Source organism: Orcinus orca, chromosome X, assembly GCF_937001465.1.
Source record: "Orcinus orca chromosome X, mOrcOrc1.1, whole genome shotgun sequence".
NCBI lineage: Eukaryota > Metazoa > Chordata > Mammalia > Artiodactyla > Delphinidae > Orcinus > Orcinus orca.
Window position 1 is genome coordinate 64,432,560 of NC_064580.1, and position 23,868 is coordinate 64,456,427.

Here is a 23,868-nt window from a genome sequence, read left to right on the forward strand (position 1 = left end):
AAACACCTCACCAAAGAAAATACAGATACGGCAAATGAGCAAATGAAAAGATGCTCATTTGCAATTACAGAAATTCAATGAAAAAAAAAGATATCCCTATACCCATAATAGAATGAATAAAAAAATTTTAAACCTATAAATACCAATTGCTGGCAAGAGGAAACTCATTTGTAGTGTATTTTTTAGTTTATTTTAAAATTGTTGCTCAAGAGATTATAATATGCATATTAACTTGAAATCATCTACTTTAGATTAATACTAAGTTATGTCCAACATTGTATGGAATCTTCCAATAATTCTTTTTTTGCACCCTCTCTCCTTTGTGCTGTAGCCATACAAATGAGGCCTTTACATGTTGTAACCCAACAATGCTGTTTTATACTTGTTTTGTATTTGTATCTTTTATGCACTTCTCATTTTTTTTTAGCATCTTTATTGGAGTATAGTTGCTCCACAATGGTGTGTTAGTTTCTGCTTTATAACAAAGTGAATCAGTTATACATATACATATGTTCCTGTATCTCTTCCCTCTTGTGTCTCCCTCCCTCCCACCCTCCCTATCCCACCCCTCTGGGTGGTCACAAAGCACTGAGCTGATCTCCTTGTATGCATTTCTCTTTTAAATCATTTTAGAAGAAAAGGGTAAAAAATATATTCTATCATTTATATTTACCCATGTAATAAGTTTTCCTGGTGCTGTTTATTTCTTTGTATGGATTTGAGTTAGTCATTTTTTTAAACAGACTTTACCTTTTTAGTGGAGTTTTAGGTTCATAACAAAATTGAAAACAAGGTACAGAGATTTCCCATATACCCCTTCCCCTACACATGCAATGTTGCCCCCATTATCAACATTTCCCACCAAAGTGGTACTTTTGCTACAACTGATAAACGTACATTAACACATCATCATCCAGGGACTTCCCTGGTCACACAGTGGTTAAGAATCTGCCTGCCAACGCAGGAGACACAGGTTCAGGCCCTGGTCTGGGAAGATCCCACGTGCCATGGAGCAACTAAGCCCGTGCACACAACTACTGAGCCTGTGCTCTGGAGTCTGTGAGCCACAACTATTGAGCTTACGTGCCACAAGTACTGAAGCCTGCGCACCTAGGGCCCATGCTCCACAACAAGAGAAACCTCCGCCATGAGAAGCCCGTGCACTGCAATGAAGAGTAGTAGCCCTCACTCGCCACAACTAGAGAAAGCCCGTGTGCAGCAACGAAGACTGAATGCAGCCAAAAATAAATAAATAATAAATTTATTAGGGAAAAAAACCACATCATCATCCAAATCCATAGTTTACATTGGGGTTCAGTGTACTGTTGTACATTATATGGGTTTGCACAAACTTATAATGACAATACATCCAAGATTAAACTGCTATACAGAATCTCTGCCCTAAAAATCCACTGTACTTTCCCTGTTTATCTCTCCCTCCATCCCCTAACCTCTGGCCACCACTGATCTTTTTACTGTCTCTATAGTTTTGTCTTGAATGATAGTTTTTTTCCCTTAGTTTTTCACCTTACTTTGGAGTTTCTGTCAACCTATGTTCGAGTTTCCTGATTAGTCATTTGTGTTGAGTCTACTTATGAGCCCATTAAAGGCATTCTTTGGGCTTCCCTGGTGGCTCAGTGGTTGAGAGTCCGCCTGCTGATTCAGGGGACACGGGTTCGTGCCCTGGTCCGGGAAGATCCCACATGCCACGGAGTGGCTGGGCCCGTGAGCCATGGCCGCTGAGCCTGCGTGTCCGGAGCCTGTGCGCCACAACGGAAGAGGCCACAACAGTGAGAGGCCCGTGTACCGCAAAAACAAACAAACAAAAACAAATAAGCAAAAGGCATTCTTCATTTCTGCGTTTTAAATTTCTACCATTTTCTGGGCTTCCCTGGTGGCGCAGTGGTTGAGAGTCCGCCTGCCGATGCAGGGGACACGGGTTCGTGCCCCGGTCCGGGAAGATCCCACATGCCGCGGAGCGGTTGGGCCGGTGAGCTATGGCCGCTGAGCCTGCGCGTCCGGAGCCTGTGCTCCGCAACGGGAGAGGCCACAACAGTGAGAGGCCCGCGTACCACAAAAAAAAAAAAAAAAAAAATTTCTACCATTTTTATATGATTCCTTCTTATAGTTTCTACCTGTCTTCTGATATTACCTACGTGATCTCGTCTGTTGCCTACGTTTCAAACGTATTATCCTAGTTATTTAAAATTCTCTGTTAGTTCCCACATCTCATATCCGAGTCTGGTTTTGAAGATTGCACTTTTTCAGACTGTTTTTTATCACATTATTTTTGTTTACATTATAATTTTTGTTGATAGACGTTATATAAGATAGTAGATACTGAAGTATATATTTTTTATTCTTTGAGAAAAACATACCTTTCTTTTGTCTAGGCTATTAATGTGGAATTTTGTATCCAGTTAGTGAGAATTGAGTTGGTTTTGAAGCTTGTTGCTATGGTTTCCCTCAGTGCACCAGAGATTTTGAACCATGTAATGATACTTTGTTTTCATGTCCCTGCTTGGCTTTGGGTTTCTTTCTTTGCAATGCTTCCCAGAGAGGGTCTGTCTCCTTCAGTTTTCCCCTGTGTATTATTTTAATTTTAAGCCGGCACTGTGATTCTGGGTCTTAGAGTATGGCCTTCACAAGTCTTCTTGCACCTTCATATTTAATGCTGTTCCCAGCTTGTATTCCTGTTCCTCCTCCAGGGCTAAAGCTTTGTTTTTTCTCCCTTACCCAGATGTAGTTGGTTTCCACCACTGGGTTTCCCCACGTTGTGCATTTAGGCTTTTGTTCCTTAGGGGAGATAGGCCTGGTATTAATTTTTGTCTGCCCTCTATTCCTCTACCCAGTTCTTCAGGCCACAAGTTTTAGTGATCTTACTTTGAGATTAAGTACTTTTTCTTTGGTAAGAGAGATAGGAGAGATGCTTCTGGGCAGGATTTCAGCCATAGTTGCTGCTCCCCTTCCCCCGATAGCACAGAGGGAATCTTTCTCTCTGATCTTCCTTGTGGCCATCTGTTGATAAAACTGCAGGCCAGTACAGCCTGACCCTTGTTTTTGAAACCTTGAGGGGCTTCTCCTTCTTGTGGAATCCCATACTTGGCCATTAGCAGTTTATTATAATTTTTAGTTTAATATTCCTACCTGCTTTTATATGACTTTCTGTGGCATTCGTTCCAGTAATCAATTGCTCATTCTATCTTTCCCTGTAGGCACCTTCCTTTCTCTAAATTTCTTTATAATTCTTTGCCACAATGGCTTAACTTCTGAGGTCAAGAAAATCAAGTTGTCAAGCTTGTGTCTTCTCTTAAGGAACATAGTGATGCTTTTTCTAACTTCCTACATGTCTGACCTTTGTTGTCTTTGTTAATTTTGTTTGTTGATGTTTTTCATTTTTTTCTTTTGCATTATTTGACCATTTTTTTTAGTATTGCATTTTAAAGTTCTTTTTTAAACTTTTGGTTGCATCTCTTAAATTTGCTTTGCTGTTGTGGTTGCTGTAGGGATTACACTATACATACCTAGCAATCACCTAACAGTTTGCATAGATTTTATGTTTTACCACTTCAAGTGAAACACAGAAGCCTTAACATTCATATAGATCTCTTTATACCCCCAGTGGTTTTTTTAATAGTTGCCATGTGTCTTACATTTATATATTTTGAAGGCCCACCAGACTGTGTTATGATTCCTTTCATATTTTAGAGTCTTACATATTTTAAAGAATTTAGGAGGAGAAAAATAATCTGTTAGTTATTTACCAGTTCCATTGTTCTTCCTTCATTCCTAAAGATCCTAGCTCCCTCTGGACATTATTTACCTTCAAGAGTAAATAGCTCTCTATCATTTCATCTCAATGCTGCTTGAGATGAATTCTCTTCATTTTCCTGCATCTAAGAATGTGTTCATTTCACCTTCATTCCTAAAGGACGTTTTCACTGGATAAAGAGGTGTTAGATAATGAAACCATTATTTACTTCTTCTTTCAGCACTTTAAATAAAGGTGTTTTTCTACTATGTCCCCCATCGTTTCTGAAGAGAAATTTGCAGTTGTTTGAATCATTGTTTCCCCTTAAGGAATGTGTTGTTTTTTGTAGCTGCTTGCAAATTTTTTCTTTATTTTTTAGCAGTTTGACTAATATTTTTGGGTGTGTTTTTCTTTCGGTTTATCTTGTTTGGGTTTGCTGAGGTGGTTGAATATGTGGATTTATCTTTCATCAAATTTGGGAAGTTTTTGGCTGATATTCCTATGAACATTATTTGCCTGCGCAATATTTATCTCTTTCTGGCATTCTGAAGACTTGTATGCTAAGCATTTTTATAGTGCCCTATAGATCCTGAGTGTATGTTTTGTTTCAACCTTTTTTGTTGTTGTTCTGTTGCTCAGAACAGTAATTTCTGTTGTCTGTCTTCAAATTCAAATTCAGTGACTTTTTCTTCCTGTCTCTATTCCGCTATTGAGATCTCAAGTGAATTTTTTTTATTGTAGATGATGTATTTTTTAGTTAAAAATTTTCAATTTGGTTCTTTTTAAGCATTATTGAGGTATAATATCATACCATAAAAATTAGTCATTGCATTTACTTATTTTCAGTAAATTTGTATAGTGTGCAGCTGTCACCACAATCCAGCTTTAGGACATTTCACTATTTCAAAAAACTCCCTCAAGCCTGTTTATATTCAGTCCTGTTCCTGTCCTCAGCCCCAGGCTACCACTGATCTGTCTAAAATTAACCTTTTCTGGATATTTCATATAAGTGAAATCGTATAATATTTATTATACTGAGTTTGATCCCCCTTCACTTATTAAAATCTCTCTTCTTTTTTTTTGGCCGCCCTGCACAGCTTGCAAGATCTTAGTTCCCCAACATCAGGGATTGAACCTGGGACCATGACAGTGAAAGTGCCGAGTCCTAACCACTGGACCACCAGGGAGTTCCCAAAATCTTTCTGAGGTTTATCCTTGTGGTAGCATATATCAGTATTTTAGTTCTTTTTTAGAGCTGAATATTATTCAATTTTATAAATATACTACATTTTTGTTTTTCCATTTAGCACTTGACAGAAAGTTAAATTGTTTCCCCTTTTTGTTTTTCTTTTGACTATTAATAAATGCTGCTGTGAACATTGATGTACATATTCTTGTATGTTTTCATTTCTCTTGTGTAGATTTTTTGGAGTGGATTACCTGGGTCATAGGGTAAGTATTTATTTAGCTTTTAAAGAAGCTGCCAAATTGTTTTCCACAGTGGCTGTGCTATTTTACATTCCCACCTATAATATATGAGAGTTCACATTTCTCCACATCCTCATCGTCACTTGTTGCTCCCCGTCTTTTTGGTTATAGCCATTTTAGTTTGTGTGAAGTGGTATTTTGTTGTGGTTTTATTTTGCATTTCCTTAAACTCTAATGAGCTTGAGCATCTTTTCATTTGCTTATTGCTCATTCATATGTATTTGAAGGAATAACATTTAAATCTTTTCCATTTCTAATGTTTTTCTTATTGCATTGTAAGAGTTCTTTATATCTACAGAGTTTGGACACAAAGTTATCAAAAATATGATTTTCAAATATTTTCTCCCACTGGGTGGCTTGTCTTTTCATTTCCTATAGTGTCTATCTGAAGCACTAAAATTTTTAATTTTGATGAAGTCCAATATATCAGTTATTTTCTGTATCTAACCTTTTATCAGTGTTGTACTGTCTTGATTACTGTAAATTTAAAGTAAGTTTTAAAATCTGGTAATGAAAGACCTAATACTTTTGTTTTTCAAAATTGTTTCTGGTATTCTGCATTTTTTGCCTTTAGGATCATTTGCCATTTTCCACACACACACACACACACACACACACACAAAAGCCTGTTGGGATTTTGATATAGATTGCATTGACTTTATAGAGCAGTGTGGTGAGTGTTGTCTTCATAATAATATTGCATGTTCCAATCCATGAATGTAGATTTCCATAAATTTCTTTCCATTTATATATCTCAATTTCTCCAAGAAGTGTTTTGTAGTTTTTAATGTATAAATCTTTTCTTTTGTTAAATGTATTCCTAAATGTTTTATTCTTTTTGATGCTATTCAGAATGGAGGTCTCTTAATTTCATTTTTGGATGGTTTATTGTAGTGTAGAAATACAATTGATTTTGGGGTTTAAATCCTGTATCCTATTGCTTCCTAAATTTCTTTGTTAGTTGTGTAGTTTTATTATGGATTCCTTAGGATTTTCTACATATAGGATTATTTCACCTGCAAATAAGGGCAGTTTTACTTCTTTCTTTCTAATCTCATCTTCTTTAATTTTTTCCCCTTATTTACTGCCTAGAACTCCCAATACAGTGTTGAATAGAAGTGGTAGGAATGGGCATTCAGTCTTTCACCATTAAGTATGGTAGTAACTATAGGTTTTTGTTTTGTAGATTTCCTTTATTAGGTTAAATCAGTTTCTTTTCATTCTTAGTTTTTTGAGTTTTAAAGTCTTGAATGAGCTTGGAATTTAGTCAAGTGCTATTTTTGTGTTCATTGAGATGATTATGTGGTTTTTCTTTTGGAATTCAATGTATTTAACTACATTTATTTTTGAATTATGAAACAGGCTTGTATTTCTGGGATAAACCTTACTTTGTCAAGATACATTACTCTGTTTATATGTTGTTAGATTAGATTTGCTAAAATTTTGTTAATTGTTGCATTTACTTTCATGAGGGATATTAGTTTGTAGTTTTCTTATGTCTTTGTGAGGTTTTAGTATCAGCCTGATTGTGGCCTAATTCATTAAACTGAGTTGGAGTGTAATACTTCTTCAGTTTTCTGAAATAATGTTTGAAGAATCCATATTATTTCATCCTTACATGTTTAGTAGAATTCACCAGTGAATTCATCTTAGCCTGATGTTTTCTTTTGGGGAAGATTTTTAACATTTATTGTAATATCTTTAGGTTATATACATATATTTGAGTGAGCTTTGATAGTGTGCATCTTTTAAAGAATATGCCCATTTCACTTCAGTCATTGAATTTATTGACATGAAGTTCATAAAATTCACTTATCATTTTTTTATATCTATGTAACCGGGTGATGTCACCTTTCTCATTTGTGGTAATGCTGTCCTGCCTTCTCTTTTTCTCTCTGTTTTCTCATCAGCCTGGCTAGAGGTTTATCAATTTTATTAATCTTCTCAAAGATCTACATTTTGGTTTCATTTATTTTCTTTATTTTATGTTATCAGTTCATTGATTTTTTTTTTTTTTAGGCTGATTTTTTTTTCCTGCTTATTACCTCTAGTTTAATTTGCTCTTTTTCTAGTTTCTTAAGGTCAGGTCACTGAGTCAAGACTTTTCTCTCTCACATAGGGATTTTATGCTGTTTTCTCCTATGTACATCTTTGGTGACTTCCCACAAATTTTGATATAGTTTTAATTTTATGTTCAAAATACTTTCTAATTTCCGTATTGATTTCTTCTTTGATCCATGAGTGTGCTATTTAGTTTGCATACATTTGGGGGATATTGGGGGATATTCCAGAGATCTTTCTGGATTATTATCTATTTTAATTCTCTTATAGTCAAAGAATATGCTTTATATGATTTGCATTATTTTAAATTTACTTAAGATTGTTTTATGGCCCTGGTTATGATTTATCTTAAAAATGCTCAGTGTGTGCTTAAAAAAGAATGTGTGTCCGCTGTTGGCTGAAGTGTTATATAAACATCAGCCAGGTCAAGTTAGTTGATTGAGTTGTTCAGTCTCTATCTTTACTGATTTTCTGTCCACTTTTTCTACCAATTATGGTGAGAAATATATTGAAATCTTTAAATATAATTGCAGTCAATCTGTTTCTCCTTGAAGTTCTATTAATTTTTGCTGAATTTATTTTGAGGCTCTGCATAGACTTTTGGCATTATGTCTTTCTTAACCCTTTTATCATTACGAGATGAACTTCATCTGTGGTAATATTCTTTGGTCAGAAATCTGCTTTGTCTGCCCCAAAAGGCCTTGGTTTCTAGCAAATTAAGCCATGAAGAAAAAAAAAACTTGGAGAAAATGAGAATATGATCCAAATGATTGTTGACACTAAACTTGTTCAGGCGAGGTTAAGAGTGCAAGAAGTAGGAGAGTTGATGAAAATGTGAGGACTTTAAATTTTTTAATATCTCTGAAAATTCACTTTTTTTTCACTTGAGAAAATTACAGCCTCCAACTAAGGCAGAAACTTTTGAATTCTTTTTAAAGATAAATTTAAGTTTTAAAATAACTTTTATGGTAAAATACACCACAAACAGAATTTGAAAGAAAACTAATTTGTATTGCACGCAAAAGGTAAAGGGTTTCTATCTCTGCTATTCCAAAGAGTTAGTAAGAAAAATAGTAGATTAATGGATAAAAGATACGAATGGAAATGCCTATCCAAATCAATAATAAGCATAGAAAATATACTGAAGGAAATGCAAGTTATAAGTGCAATATCCTTTCTTATCTGCTAGATTGGTATAAAACTAAATAGACAACTACTATTGGCAGTGATGGGCAAAGGATACTTTTGTATGTTGGTTGTGGAACTGGAGCTGTGAATTGTCACTCTCTTTTTTTGGATCTGTAGGACCTTCCATACAGGAAGCCAAGCTCTTCTACTTTCTGGAGAGCACATTTCTTGCCTAGATATCACAGCAGTGGCTTTGAGTTCTGTCTTTGTTTCTGGTATCTGAGGAATTTCTTCTCTTCTCTTTGATCTTTCTTATGTACTTTTGTCAGTGTGTTCTATTTTATCCAGCATTTCTATTTTGAGTTGGGTGAGGGGAGGTTTCCCATAGCATTCTTAAGTTCACCATAGTGACTGGAATTCATCTAAAAAATTGTCACCAAATTTGTTACCATATCACTCAAAGAGAGAGGTTGTCTTTCAAGTATTAAGGAGACAGGCAGAAATAATTAAATATAAAATTACTCATGGAATTAGCATTCATGAACCTTTCTTGAAAAAGGTATTTAACAGTGAAATATAGTCAACCACGAAGTAAATAAAAATTCATATAAGGCAAGTCAAGGAAAATTTAAAACTAAAGCTTTTTCTCTGCCCTTTGGCCTCTTGTCTCCCCTCTATTGTGCATTGTGTATTTGCATTATGCATCGACCAAACCTCCCTGTCAGCAGAAATACCTGCTCAACCATAAAGAGCAACATTCTCCTAGCACCAACAAGACAACTCCTTAAAAGATAGCATTCCTTCTTAATCTTGTAAGGAGTCACAATGACCCACCATTTTGTACTTGCAGATCTGAATTGTGCAATCTATCTGTGGCATTTAATGTACAGCTTTCTGTCTCAAAAAAACTGCTTTGACCTCTAATGGGTGGAACAGTTCTCAGATCTTTCTGAGAGGCTGTTCCTCGGTTATAATCCTCAATTTGGCTCAAATAAAATTTTCCTTTTCTTTCAATAGATTGACTGTTGATTAATTTTTTGTCAATTACAGGAATAGAATTAACTGTTATAAAAGGACTGGTGGTAAACATTGAATCCATGGTAAATGTTGAACTAGAGGAAAAACTGAGGGAGTAAGGTTACACAACAAAATGTGTTATAAGCCCTGAAAGTAGAAATACACCAGCCACAGAAATTTGTCATTTTATGAGTTGTAGAAGTAATTATCCTCATTCTTTTATTCTCATTCTTCATTGTATGGTGTCAATACTTTAAAATTAACATGTGGTAAGAATATATATAATGTTTTACATGCTAATGATTTTTCATCCAAAAAAAACATTAGGGTGTCATTTTGTAAGTTATATTTCTTGTGAAATAGCATGTGCAATTCAGCAAGTCCTTCACTGTCATTTTTCTTTCTCTCCTCTTTAAAACAAGTAAAATAAAATTGAACTATTTAAAATAAAAGCTCATATAATCCCATTTTAAAACTTTGAGGTATAGTTCACATATATTAAAATGCATTATCGGGAAGAAAGAAATTTTCCTCTATCCTTACTGGAAGCCTTTCCTCTATCCTTACTAGACCTCTGGCTGGTCTAGTAATTAGATTGACATGATTTACAGGAGATTAACAGAAGAAAAATCAAACAAAAGTTTAATAACATGTATACATGGGGCAGACCCAGGAATGTTGAGTAACTTGCCAAAATGGCTGAAGCCTTCACCTTAAATACCATCTTTAGCTAAAGACAAAAGAGGGTGTTGGGGGTAGTGGTTTGGGACTTCAAAGGGAAGGAAGGCAATTCACATGGAGATGGAAAAGCAAGGGTCTGGTATATAAATGCAGAGACAACCTGACACAGAGTGGACTCTTGATCTCTAGGCCCTGCTAAGTTTCCTCCCACCACAGCTAGTTCATATTATTTGCAGATATCTTTGGTGATAGCTCTATTCCAGGAACAGGCCCTTGATCTAAATTCTTTAGATAGTTTCAGGGTAAGTATAATGACAGTCTTCCAGAGTCTTCTGTTATTTAAAAATAATCAGCCTAAATTAATCCTCATGCCAAAGAGAAACATTTTGGGGTGGCAAATTTTGCACCCCTAAAGCATTGTAACCCTTCCATTTCCATCACCTGTGAAAGTTTCCTTGTGCCCCTTTCCAGTCAGTTCTGTAAGCAACGGCACCAAAAACGGAGGAGAGCTTAAACAAGCTTTATTTAGGAACGCTCCCGGGCGAGGTTCACTGGTCCGAGAGAAAGGGGCCAGAGAAGTCGCGCGCGGGTGCAGGCACGAACAAAATTTATAGGGGTGGACGCAGGGGAGGCGCTTGCTGTGTGAGGCAGCCCTTTTTTGGTAATCTCTCGGGTGTTGTGGCAATGTCAGGTGTCGGTTGCATCAGCCTCAGAGCCGTTGGTTCTGCCCCTTGGGGAGCGGGAAGACCGGGGCCGAGTGGGAAGTCCTGGGCCTGCAATGTCAGGTGTCGTCGGTTGTATCAGCCACTTTGGCGGGGGTTCCGTCTGGCTCCCTGGGCCCTTCCCTGGACCTGCTGGCCTTACAAGTTCACCACTCCTTAGCAGCCACTTTGTGATTTAATCCTAGGTTAATGAAATTGTTGGTAACTATGTTTTTAATCTACTTATATTTTTCTTTTTAATTTTATTTTTTGTACATTTTTATTTTAGTTTTATTGAGATATAATGGACATATAGCACTGTATAAGTTTAAGGCATACAACATAATGATTAGACTTAACATGCATCATTAAATGATTACCACAATAAGTTTAGTGAATATCCATATTTCATATAGATGCAAAATTAAAGAAATAGAAAAAAAATTTTTTCTTGTGATGAGGACTCTTAGGATTTACTCTTAACAACTTCTATCCATAACATACATCACTGTTAATTTATCATGTTGTACATTACATCCCTAGTACTTATTTATCTTATAACGAGAAGTTTGTAACTTTTGACTGTCTTCATCCAAACCCCACCCCCCCCACCCATCTCTCGTAACCACAAATCTGATGCATTTTTCTATGAGTTACTTTGTTTTTGAAGTATAATTGACCCACAGTACTATGTTAGTTCCTGTTGTACAACATACTGATTTGATATTTCTGTATATTTCAAAATGATCTTCACGATAAATCTAGTTACCATCTATCACCATTCAAAGGTATTACATAATTATTGGCTATATTTCCCACACTGTACATTTTATAGCAGTGACTCATTTATCGTGCAACTCTTAATCCCCCTCACTGATTTCTCTCCTCTCACTCCCTCCCCTCTGGCAACCATCTGTTCTCTGTATTTATGTTTCTGTATTATGTTTGTTCATTTGTTTTGGTTTTTAGATTTCACTTAGAATAATACTCTCTAGGTCAAGATTTCATTCTTTTTTATGGCTAAGTAATATTCCACTGTGTGTGTGTGTGTGTGTGTGTGTGTGTGTGTGTGTGTGTATCCCACATCTTCTTTATCCATTCATCTATTGAAGAGCCCAGGGTGTCCCAAACCTGGTGTCAGCCAGCTGCTGAGCAGGCTGGATCCTAGGGCAGCTGACTGAGGGGTCCACAGTGTCTCAGAGCTGGTGTTGGCCTGCTGGTGGGCGGGGCCAGGTCCCAGGAATCCTGGGACTAGTGCCAGTCCATTGGTGGGCAAAGCTGGGTCCCAAGGTTTTTGACTGCAGGGCCCTGGGGAATCCTGGAGCTGATGTCAGCCCCTCTGGTGGATGGGGCTGGGACCTAGGGGGTCCCTGGGTTGACACCAGCCTCCTGGTAGGTGTGGTGGGTCTTGACACTGGTAGACCATGGGTCTGTGGTGGTCCTAGCGCTGGTGTCTGCCCACTGGTGGGCACCACCAGGGTCAAGGGGGTTCCGGGGTTGGTGCCCACCCACTGGTATGTGCAGCCAGGGCCCAGGGTGTCCTGGGGCTAATGCCAGCCTGCTGGTAGGCAGAGCCAGGTCCTGATGTCTCTGGCTGCAGGGCCCTGGGGGTCCCAGAGTTGGTGTCTGCCCACTGGTAGGCGGACTGGGTCTTAATGGCTGGCTGTAGGCCCTCAGAGGTCCCTGGGCTAGTGCTGGTGCATTGGTGGTAGCCCATGTCTGAGGGTGGCTGGTGCTCAAGGGGTCCTAAGGCAGCTGGTCTGCTGGTGGGTGGGTCTGTGTTCCCATGTGAGTAGCTGCTTGACCTAAAGCATCCCAGAACTGATGCCGACAGGCTGGTGGGTGGGGCCAGTTCCATCCCTAATAAGCTAGAGGGAAGATTCCAAAATGGCGTTTTCCAGCACCAGTATCCTCCTGATAGAATGAGCTCCCCAAAATGGCTGCTGCCAGCATCTGTGTCCTCAGGGTGAGCTCCAGTTGCCTCCTGCCTCTCGTAGAGCCTCTCCAAGATCAGCAGGAGGGTCTGATCCAGGCTTCTTTCAAATTACTGCTTCTTCCCAGGGTCTCAGAGTGTGTGAGATTTGGGGTGTGCCCTTTAAGAGTGGAGTCTCTTTTCTATCCTCTGGTTCTCCTGAAAGTAAGTCATCTAAATTTTTTAAATGAAATATTTCAAACGGAATATATTGGCAATGAGAAACTGAGCGCTTGTTACTACTACCCTGCTTTAACAGATCTTAAATGTTATATTTGTTTCAGATTTTTAAAAACTTTAAACAGTACAGTTGAAGCCCCCCTCTTCATCACATGCCACAAGTAAGTCCTATTCTGAAGTTGTATATCCTTACCATGTGTTTTTTTTAATACTTTTACTGCTTAGTTATATAGTAATGGTTTTTCCATGCTATTAAACTTTATTAAAATTCTATCATATTTTATGTATTCTACAACTTTGGTTTTTTTCACTCATTTTTGAGATACGGGATATTCAGCCACTATGGAGTGGTATAGCCATAGTAGTTATTTACAATGTCTTTTCTGGTTGGTGCCATACTAGTTGTTAAGTATTTTTAATATCTTACCCTGGGATTTATCTATATTGATAAATATATTAATCTAGCCAATTCATTTCAATTACTGTACCATAGTCCACTTGGTGAAAATACAATGGATCTGTTAGCCTATTGATGGATGTTTAGGTTGTTTCCAGTTATTTACTATTAAATACAAAGCTGCAGTAAAATCTTTAGAGGACTTCTTACACACATATGAGAATTTCTTCAGTGTTTTTATTAAAGTGAAATTATGTGTATGTAAAGTGAAATATGTGTTACTCTCCAGAGTGATTGTTCCAATTTACGCTCTCACCAAAGAGTATGAGAATATTTGTTTCTCAGTAACATTTTCTTTCCTCTCCTTATCCCTTTTCCCCCCTGCTTATGCTTTTCAGCACTTTTGTTATTATTTCTTTAAAAAATTTGCCAACATGATGGATATGAAATTATATCTTGTGCTTTAATTTGCGTTTCACTAATTATTGGTGATGTTGAAGATCTTTTCATAGGCTTATTAATGATTCTGGTTTCCTTTTCTTAAGTTTCTTTTCACATCATTTACTGTTATCTATTGGGTTGTTTTGTCTTTTAATTTTGTTAATTGATTTGCGACAGTATTGTTTTTAATATTCTGGATAAAAATTTACAGTAGTTTTTAAGAAATGTTATGGATGTCATTCCTTTTTTAAAAATTTTTCATTCAAAAATATTTTTAAACTTATGGAAACTTACCAAAATAATATAAGGAACACATGTATTCTCTTATCAAGATTTGTCTATTGTTTACATTTTCCACTACTAGTTTTACCTTTTGTGCTCCTCCCTCTTCACTCTGTATAAATAGTTTTTTTTTTCTAGAACATTTGGCCCTTTACCCCTAAATACTTAAGTGGATACTTTCTAAGAATAGGGTTGTTTTTGTTTTTTTTTTATAACCATAATACATTTGTCTACCTCATTTGTCTAAACTATCCTTCATATTTCATAACAATGTTCTTTATAGCATTTTTACCCCATGTAGTCCTGGATCCAGCCTAGAGATAAATATTATACTTAGGTGTGCCAGTTTATTTTCCTAGGAAGGGCTTATCCCACGTCACACATCATTTATTAAGATTCCCCCAACGTTGCTGCCACTCATTGATCCCTACCTTGCCTGAACTCTTACAATAGTCAGACTAAAAACTTTGTTTTAGCGTTTAACTATACAAGGTAGTGCCATGAAGAAAGCATAGACTTTGCTGACAGCCAAGAGAATGCTGGAGTTCTCTCAGAGTAAATTGACCAGCTGAAGAAATCAGACCAGTATTTACAGTTGGGAATCTCCATTGAAATGACCCAACCATGTCATTCTACCACGAAGAACAAAGATTAACAAGCCCCACCTATATACCTAAAACTTCCAATCAGCTTTTCATTCCAGTCCCTTAGATATGAACAGACAACCATGGATCACTCCACATTTGAAGAAAATCTTTAAGCAGAAAGGCAGAGACCAAAATGAACAAACCAACAGCAAGGAATTAAAGACAAACAAACAATGCAGAGAACAGAAGAAAATGTTTTAATTATAATAAATTCCTTTAGAGAGATGAGAGAAAACTTTGCATCCATGAAACAATAAAATGCCAGGACTTCCCAGGTGGCGCAGTGGTTAAGAATCCACTTTCCCATGCAGGGGACACAGGTTTGATCCCTGGTCCGGGAAAATCCCACATGCCACAGAGCAACTAAGCCCGTGTGCCGCAACTACTGAAGCCCACGCACTCTAGGGCCCTTGCTCCGCAACAAGCATAGCCACCGCAATGAGAAGCCCGTGCACTGCAACGAAGAGTAGCCCCCGCTCGCTGCAACTAGAGAAAGCGCGCACGCAGCAACAAAGACCCAGCTCAGCCAAAAAAAAAAAGCCATGTAAAGGAATATTTAAAGGACCAAAATGAGCTCTTAGAAATTAAAAACATGATAACATAAATGAAAAAGTCCATAAGTGGATTGAAAGATAAACCAAGGAAATGTCCCAGATAGTAGAACAAAAAGACAAAGCTATGAAAATAAGAGAGAAAAGTTAAGAAAATTAGTGGATTAGAACAGGATATCTAACATCCAAATAAAGGAGAGAGAGCAGAGAATATGGAGGAAAGGAAAATATTAAAATAATTTTTAAAATTTTCTCAGAAATGTCAGATGTGCATTTTCAAACTGTATCAGCGCACTAAGTGCCCAGCATAGTGGAAAAGAAAGACCAACAGCAAGGGACATAATTGTGACATTTCAGAACAATGGGAATCAAAAGAAGATCATAATAACTTGCATGGGGGGTGCAGGGGGGAACCATGTTGCATGAAAAGAACAAGAATAAATATATCTTTGAACTTGCCAGTAAAAACACTGGAAGCTGAAGGATAATGAAGTAAACAATTTGAAAATATTTTTAACCTAGAATGTTATACTCAACCAAATAATCAAGTGTGAGAGCAAAACAGCTCATTTTCAGACACACAAGTTCAAAAAAATTGTATCTCTTACACACCCTTTCTCAGAAAGCAAATGGAGGCTGTGTCACACCAAAACAAGGCAGTTAATTACAAGAGAGCAACGTGGAATCTCGAAAACAGGAAACAAACATGGGGGTATAATGCAAAACAGGACATTTCTGTTGGGAATGTGAAATGGTACAGCTACTGTAGAAAACTATATGGCAGTTCCTTAAAAAATTAAGCAGAATTGCCATATGATCCAGCAATTTCACTTCTAGATATAGTTTCAGAATAAGTGAAAGCAGAGACAGGTATTTGCACACCAATATTCATAGCAGCATTATTCACAATAGCCAAAAGGTTGAAACAACCTAAAAATTCATCAACAGGTGAATGGATAAAACAAAATATCATGTATACATACAATGGAATATTAGTCTTAAAAAGGAATGAAATTCTGATACATACTACAACATGGATAAACCTTGAAAATATTATGCTAAGTGAAACGAGCCAGCCACAAAATGGCAAATACTGTATGATTCTACTTATATGTGGTACGTAGAATAGTCAGATTTATAGATACAGAAGGTAGCATAGTGGTCTGGGGGTGGGGGGCTGGTGAGGGAGAATAAGAATCATTGTTTAATTGGTGCAGTGTTTCAGTTTGGGATGATGAGATGGATGGTGGTGATGGTTGGCCAAAAATGTGAATGTACTTAATGTCACTGAATTGTACATTTTTAAATGGCTGAAATAATAAATTTTATGTTATGTTTTTTATACCAAAAAATATATTATACTTAGTCGTCATGTCTTTGTAGCCTTCTTTAATCTGCAGCATTTCCACAACCTTGTAAAACTGTAGTACAGTATGGCAACCAGAATATTCACATTGTTGATGATTCCATCACAGTGTAGTGAGATATTTTGAGATCATGAAAATATCTTGCACCCTATCAAAATATCCCCCTGGACTTAGCCTTTATCCTTGCCCATTCTTTACTGTGAATGTTTTGCAACTCTAGTACTTCCTCCAGATTTACCAGTCAAGCCTCAGCATAATACTATAAGCACAAGACCTACCTTCTCTCTGATTTATTTATTATTATGAGGGATTGAAATTCTTAGCTTTTTTCAATGGTTAATAATTCATTTTGTTTCTTAATTATTTTTTTGCTCAAAATGTTCTAGACATGGCCCATGGGAGCCCCTTAAAACTGTTTCTTATGTGCTTGTAATATGTCCCCAACATTTATTTGAACATTTCCTTACTTTTGTCATCATAAGACTCATACCTATCCTGCCTCATCCTGCAATTGTCTCTTTCTTCTAGGAGCCTTGGCTCCTTTTAGTGGAGGAATAGTATTTACAAACCAAGATCTCGGTGCTTGGTTGCTCATTGCTCCTGAGCTCTTTTCTTGTTAGCCCTTCCTACAGAGCTAGGAAGTACATACATATATATACACAGATACACAGATATATATATATACTAAACATATACATATTTTATTTCTGTGTGGGTTCATACTGTACCTTCAGTTCTAATCCATCCCTATAGTGTTCTTTCTTGATTTTCCCCATTCTATAATTATCTCTTCCTTCTATGCACAGTGGGAAAACTGGCTCCCAGTAACATCAAAAATATTTACGCAATTGTGCGGTCTTACAATGTATCTAAAGTATTTTCAAAATTGCTTCACCCAAAAGCCAATAAACAAACCCACTAAGAATAGTTAAGGGTTTATTTTCACTACTGCTCCTCGCCCCCTGACACCCCCGCATCCCCCAAGACTGAGGGTATACTGTCAGATATTGTGTTTATAAGATACTTGAATGCATCCTTTCTTCTTCCCTCCCTCCCTTCTTTCCATTCTTCCCCTTTCCTTGCCTATTTCCCTGCCCCTTCCTCTTTCTCTTTTTCCCATCCCATTTGCTTCCTTTTCTTCTCTCCATATGGTTATGGTGTAAACACAGAATGTAACTATGTTCATTTGTTTAGTTTTAGTTTTCCTTCCATCACGTTCTTACTGATATAATTTTATTTTTTGAATATTTAGAGTAGTAATATGCTTTAATAAGTTAAAAAGTGTACAAAAGATTACACTCAGAGAAGTGTCATTCTCTCCTATATCCGTTCTACCTCATTTGCTTCCCCATCCCTTATTGATGACTCAGTTCATTGTTTTCTGGTTTATTCTGCTGACACAGATATATGTTTTCTTATTTTCCCTTCTCACACAATAGGTAGCATGATATATTTGTTCTTTAACATATTGTATTTTGAGTTTTCCTTTTAATACTACTTTTTGGAACCTACTCCATATCAATTCATAATATTCCTTTTTTATTTTTTGAATGTATGAAGCATCTGTAGTGATGTTCCTTATTTAATTCCTGATGTTAGAAATTAGTTTTATTCCTTTCTTTATCAATCTATCTAATTTATCAGTTTTGAGACTTTTTTGTTTTCTCTATTTTTCAGTTTTTTATTTCAGTGATTTCTGCTCTTACCTTTATAATTTGCTTTTGCTTGCTTTGAGTTTAACTTGTCTTCCTTTCCTGCTTTCATAAGGTAGAAGTTTAGGTCAGGTGTAGGCAAAGTTTTTGTTAAAGGGCAGCATAGTATTTTAGCTTTATGGACCGTATGGCCTCTCACAATTGCTCAGTGCTGCTGTTGTGGCAGAAGTCGGCCATAGATAATTTAAGTGAATGGATGTGGCTGTGTTCTGGTAAAACATTATTTACAAAGACAACACAGGCCTGGGGGCTGTAAATCAGTGAACCCCCCCCCCGCACTGGCTTAGATCGATTTGAGACCTTCCTTCTTTTTTTTGGCTGCGTTGGGTCTTCATTGGTACACGTGGGCTTTCTCTAGTTGCAGCGAGTGGGGGTTACTCTTCGTTGCAGTACGCTGGCTTCTCTTGTTGCAGAGCACAGGCTCTAGGCATGCAGGCTTTAGTAGTTGCCACATGCGGGCTCAGTAGTTGCTGCACATGGGCTCTAGGGTACGCGGGCATCAGCAGTATGGCACGCAGGCTCAGTAGTGGTGGCTCGTGGGCTTTAGAGCGCAGGCTCAGTAGTTGTGGTGCAATGGCTTAGTTGCTCTGCAGCATGTGGGATATCTTCCCAGACGAGGGATCAAACCCATGTCCCCTGCATTGGCAGGCGGATTCTTTTTTTTTTTTTAAACATCTTTATTGGAGTATAATTGCTTTACAATGGGGTGTTAGTTTCTGCTTTATAACAAAGTGAATCAGTTATACATATACATATATCCCCATATCTCTTCCCTCTTGCGTTTCTCTCCCTCTCACCCTCCCTATCCCACCCCTCTAGGTGATCACAAAACACCGAGCTGATCTCCCTGTGCTATGCACCTGCTTCCCACTAGCTATTTTACGTTTGGTAGTGTATATATGTGCGTGCCACCCTCTCACTTTGTCACAGCTTACCCTTCCCCTCTCACCATATCCTCAAGTCCATTCTCTAGTAGGTCTGCGTCTTTATTGCCATCTTGCCCCTAGGCTTTTCATGACCATTTTTTGTTTGTTTTTTAGATTCCATATATATGTGTTAGTATACGGTATTTGTTTTTCTCTTTCTGACTTACTTCACTCTGTATGACAGACTCTAGGTCCATCCACCTCACTACAAATAACTCAATTTCGTTTCTTTTTATGGCTGAGTAATATTCCATTGTATATATGTGCCACATCTTCTTTATCCATTCACCAGTTTATGGATACTTAGGTTGCTTCCATGTCCTGGCTATTGTAAATAGAGCTGCAGTGAACATTGTGGTACATGACTCTTTTTGAATTATGGTTTTCTCAGGGTATATGGCAGGCAGATTCTTAACCACTGCACCACCAGAGAAGTCCCAAGACCTTCCTTCTTTTCTAAGATAGACATTTAAAGTCATAAATTTCTCTATTTAGCTGCATCTCACAGATTTAAAACATATTTTCATTATTATTCAGTACAAAATGTCATCTGATCTTTCTTTTTTTTGTTAGTAGTTTTTTGACTGAGTCAATGTTCATTTAAAGGAATGTTTAATTTCTAAGTATTTGGGGGCTTCCTAGTTACCTTATGGTTTGTGTTTAATTCTGTTGTGGTTAAAGAACATATTCTTTACAATCTTAATGTTTTAACTTGTTTTTTTTTAATTTAATTAATTTATTTTTGGCTGCATTAGGTCTTTGTTGCTGCACACGCAGGCTTCCTCTTGTTGCAGCGAGTGGGGGATTACTCTTCGTTGTGGTGCGTGGGCTTCTCATTGTGGCGGCTTCTCTTTGCTGCAGAGCATGGGCTCTAGGCCTGTAGGCTTCAGTAGTTGTGGCTTGCGGGCTCCAGAGCACAGGCTCAGTAGCTGTGGTGCACGGGCTTAGTTGCTCCATGGCATGTGGGATCTTCCCAGACCGGGGCTCAAACCCATGTCCCCAGCATTAGCAGGTGGATTCTTAACCACTGTGCCACCAGGGAAGCCAATCTTAATGTTTTTATTTATACTTGTACTGTATTATGGTCCAGCATATTGTCCCTCTTGGTAAACCTACCTTGTGCAATTGAAAATAATGTGTGTTATGTCATTTTTGTTGTATTATCTAACAGTATCAATTGAATCTAGGTGATTGATAACGTTGTTCATATCTTTTATGCATGTATGCATTCCTGAATTTTTTTTTTATGTCTGTGAATTGCTGACAGAGGTTTAAAATTAGCAACCATGAGTGTAGAATTACCTTTTATTTTGTCAGTCTTTAGTTCATGTATTTTGATGTAGTTCATGTATTCTGTTACTGAGTGCAAATACGTTTATGATTATTGTGTATTGTTGAATCAGTACTTTTTTTAGTCTTAGTCCTTCTTGATTTCCAGTAATAAGTTTTGTTTTTAAATCTGTTTTATCTACTATTAATGCAACTATTTTAGTGAACTTATGCTTATCATTTCCTTCTGATATTGTTTTTCCACCCATTTCAGTCTATTTGTGTTTTATATTTAAAGTTCACCTCTGTATTTCATATTTAGTTTATGTTAGTTTTTAAATTGATTTTTAACAGTCTCTGCCTTTTAAGTGGAGCATTTATTCCATTAACATTTATTGGAATTATTGCCGAGTCTCTGCTGGGGTCTGCCATTTTATTTTTTGGCTTTCTATTTGTTTCCTCCATTATTAGTTTCTTTGTTCCTCCTTTCTTGCTTTTCTGGGAGCAGTTGAATTGTTTTAGAATTTCATTTTAGTTTTCCTATTTACTATTTAGCTTATGTTTTGTACATTATTTTTATAGTGGTCTTCCTATGAATTACAATGTTCATTCTTATGAAGAACCGAATTCCAACTCTAAGGTAAACCAAAATTGTAAACTAGCATTTGAGAATTTTAAAGTGGGCATTTTTATTCTCAATGAAGTGAAACAACATATTTTCTTTTTTAAATATTTATTTATTTTTATTGGTGTATAGTTGCTTTACAATGTTGTGCTAGCTCCTGATGCACAGCGAAGTGAACCAGCCATATGTATACACATATCCCCCCCCGCTTTTGGATTTCCCTCCCATCCAGATTGCTACAGAGCACTGAGTAGATTTCCCTGTGCTCTACAGCAGGTCCTTACTAGTTATCTGTTTCATACCTAGCAGCATATGTATGTCAATCCCAGTCTCCCAATTCATCCCAGCCCTCCTTCCCCCTGCCGTGTCCACACGTTGAAACAACATATTTTCAATGCATGAAAATCTCAGTAGAAAAATGGAAACTCTCCACAAGGAGCTCATGAAAAGGAAATAAATGGAAATGCTGGAAAACAACAATGTAATTTCTGAAGTGCAGAGTTCATTGAGGAGATTTAACTTCTGTATGTGTATAGACGTGACAGAAGAAAGAGTAAGTGAGCTTGGAGCCAGATCAATAAAAATTATCTTAGGTGAGGAAACGAGTAAAAAAAGAATGAGAAAAACTGAACAGAGCCATGGAAACCTGTTAGATCACATCAGTCAAACATATGTGTAATTGGGATATCAGAAGAGATGAAAGAGACAAATAGGGAAAAACATTTTTTAAATGAAAAATTCTCAAACTCCATTAAATGTAAAAATTTGCAGACAGAAAATGCTAAATATGAAGCATGATAAAGGTAAAGAAGGCCACCTTAGGCACATCATAATTAAAGTGTCTGAAGCCAAACAAAAAGTGTAAGCTTAGCAACACAAAAATGACATATACATGGGCATAATGATCATATTACTTTCTGACTTCTCATCAGAAACCATTTCAGCCAAACTGCATGGAACAGCACCTTTAAAGTTGTGAGCGAAAAAAAAAAAAAGAAACAAACCTGTCAATCCTTAATGTATATCCAGTGAAAATACTCAAAAATGAAGATGGAATAAAGGCATTTTCAATAAAAGAAAACTAAGAGTATTTGTTACAAATGGATCTGTATTACACCACAAGATAAAGAAGTACTTAAGACAGAAGTAAATGAAACTTCTTGAAAACTTGGATCCTCAGAAAAGAATGAAGGGCATTAGAACTGCTAAATATCTGGGTAAATGCAAAGTTTGTTTTTTTTTTTTGGCCTTTTCTGTCTTCATAGCTTTATAAAGCAAATACCTTATTAAAAATTAAAATTGTAACATCGTTGTATTAGGTCTATAACATACATGTATGTATTATATATAAAAAAGTAAAATAAAGAACGGGACTATGAGCTTATAACATTGCAAGATATTGTGAAGCAATACATTATTAACTGCAAAAGGACTGTGATGTAGTAAGCTTTTACATATAGTTGGGTCTGTTTTCTGGACTTTTCTGTTCCTTTCCATTGACCTCTCTATTCAGGGGCTAGTACCACACTCCTGATTATATAGGCTTTATAGTATATTATAATAACTTGTCAGGTTAGTTCACTCATGGAGCTTTTTTTTTCTTCAGTGTTTTCCTAGAAATTTATGTGGGTTTATTTTTCCAGTTGAACTTCAGGATCAATTTGTGTAGCTCTGTAAAACTAATTTTTGGGGATTTTGGGGGGAGGATTTTATTAAATTTATAAAATTATGTTTATAAAATTTATAAACTTATAAGTGTTGTCTTGAAGATCTTGGGACATCCTAATCCAAAAACAAGGGATGTCTTTTTATTTATTTAAGGCTCTTTTTGAATTTTTAATGTGTATTTTATAGTTATCTTTATATATATTTTAAACAGTTTTTGACCTGCTTATTCATAATATTTTATCCTTTTTGTTGCTGTTGTATTTGGGGCTTTACCATAATGCCCTCTAACACAGGGGTCAGAAAGTTTAAGGACCAAATCGAAGGTGTTTTATGCTTTTCAAGTCCTGGTCTTTCACACTACTTAACTCTGCCATTGTAGCACAGAAGTCACCTTAGACAATTAATAAATGAATGAGTGTGACTGTTTTCCAGTAAAACTTTATTTATAAAAACAGGCACCAGGACTTCTGTTTCAGAAAGTGTGACATAGATACATTTCTCCCTGTTCCTCCACTCTTAAGTACACTGTAATCCCTGGAAATAACTTAAGAGGCAACCCAAGGAGAACTCTGAAAAGTGGAAAGAGGAGCTCTGTTAATATGTTGGTAAGGTATGTGGGGAGAGGAGTAGCATTTATATCCCTGTGATTAAGTCTCAGTCTTTTAGTGAGCCTGTGCCCCTTGTCTGTGACCTTACCAAGTGATTCTTGGGTTTTTCCCACTTGAGGTGAGACAGGAAGGCTAGAAAGGGCTGGATTTGGGTACTTCCCTTTTTTCTGTCAGAGGCTCGAAGGGACTGGAGTTGGGTATTTTCTTTCCTCTATGTCAAAGGCTGTAGGGAACAGAAGTTGGGATTTCCCTTACCCGAGGTCTGTTTGACTGTGATAAAATGTTTCCCTTGACAGTGTGCCTTTTTTAAGGAGAACAGAATGCTCTGGGTGTATTTGAAAATGGTCCGGTTCAGAACTGAAAGAGTAATTCAACATTTGGAAGTCAATCATGTAA

At 36.9% G+C, this 23,868-nt stretch overlaps 1 pseudogene; it reads left to right on the forward strand.

Annotated features, from left to right (window-relative positions):
* The window catches only part of LOC117198132 (dnaJ homolog subfamily B member 6-like), a 94,150-nt pseudogene that overhangs the window by 19,199 nt on the left and 51,083 nt on the right, over window positions 1-23,868 (forward strand).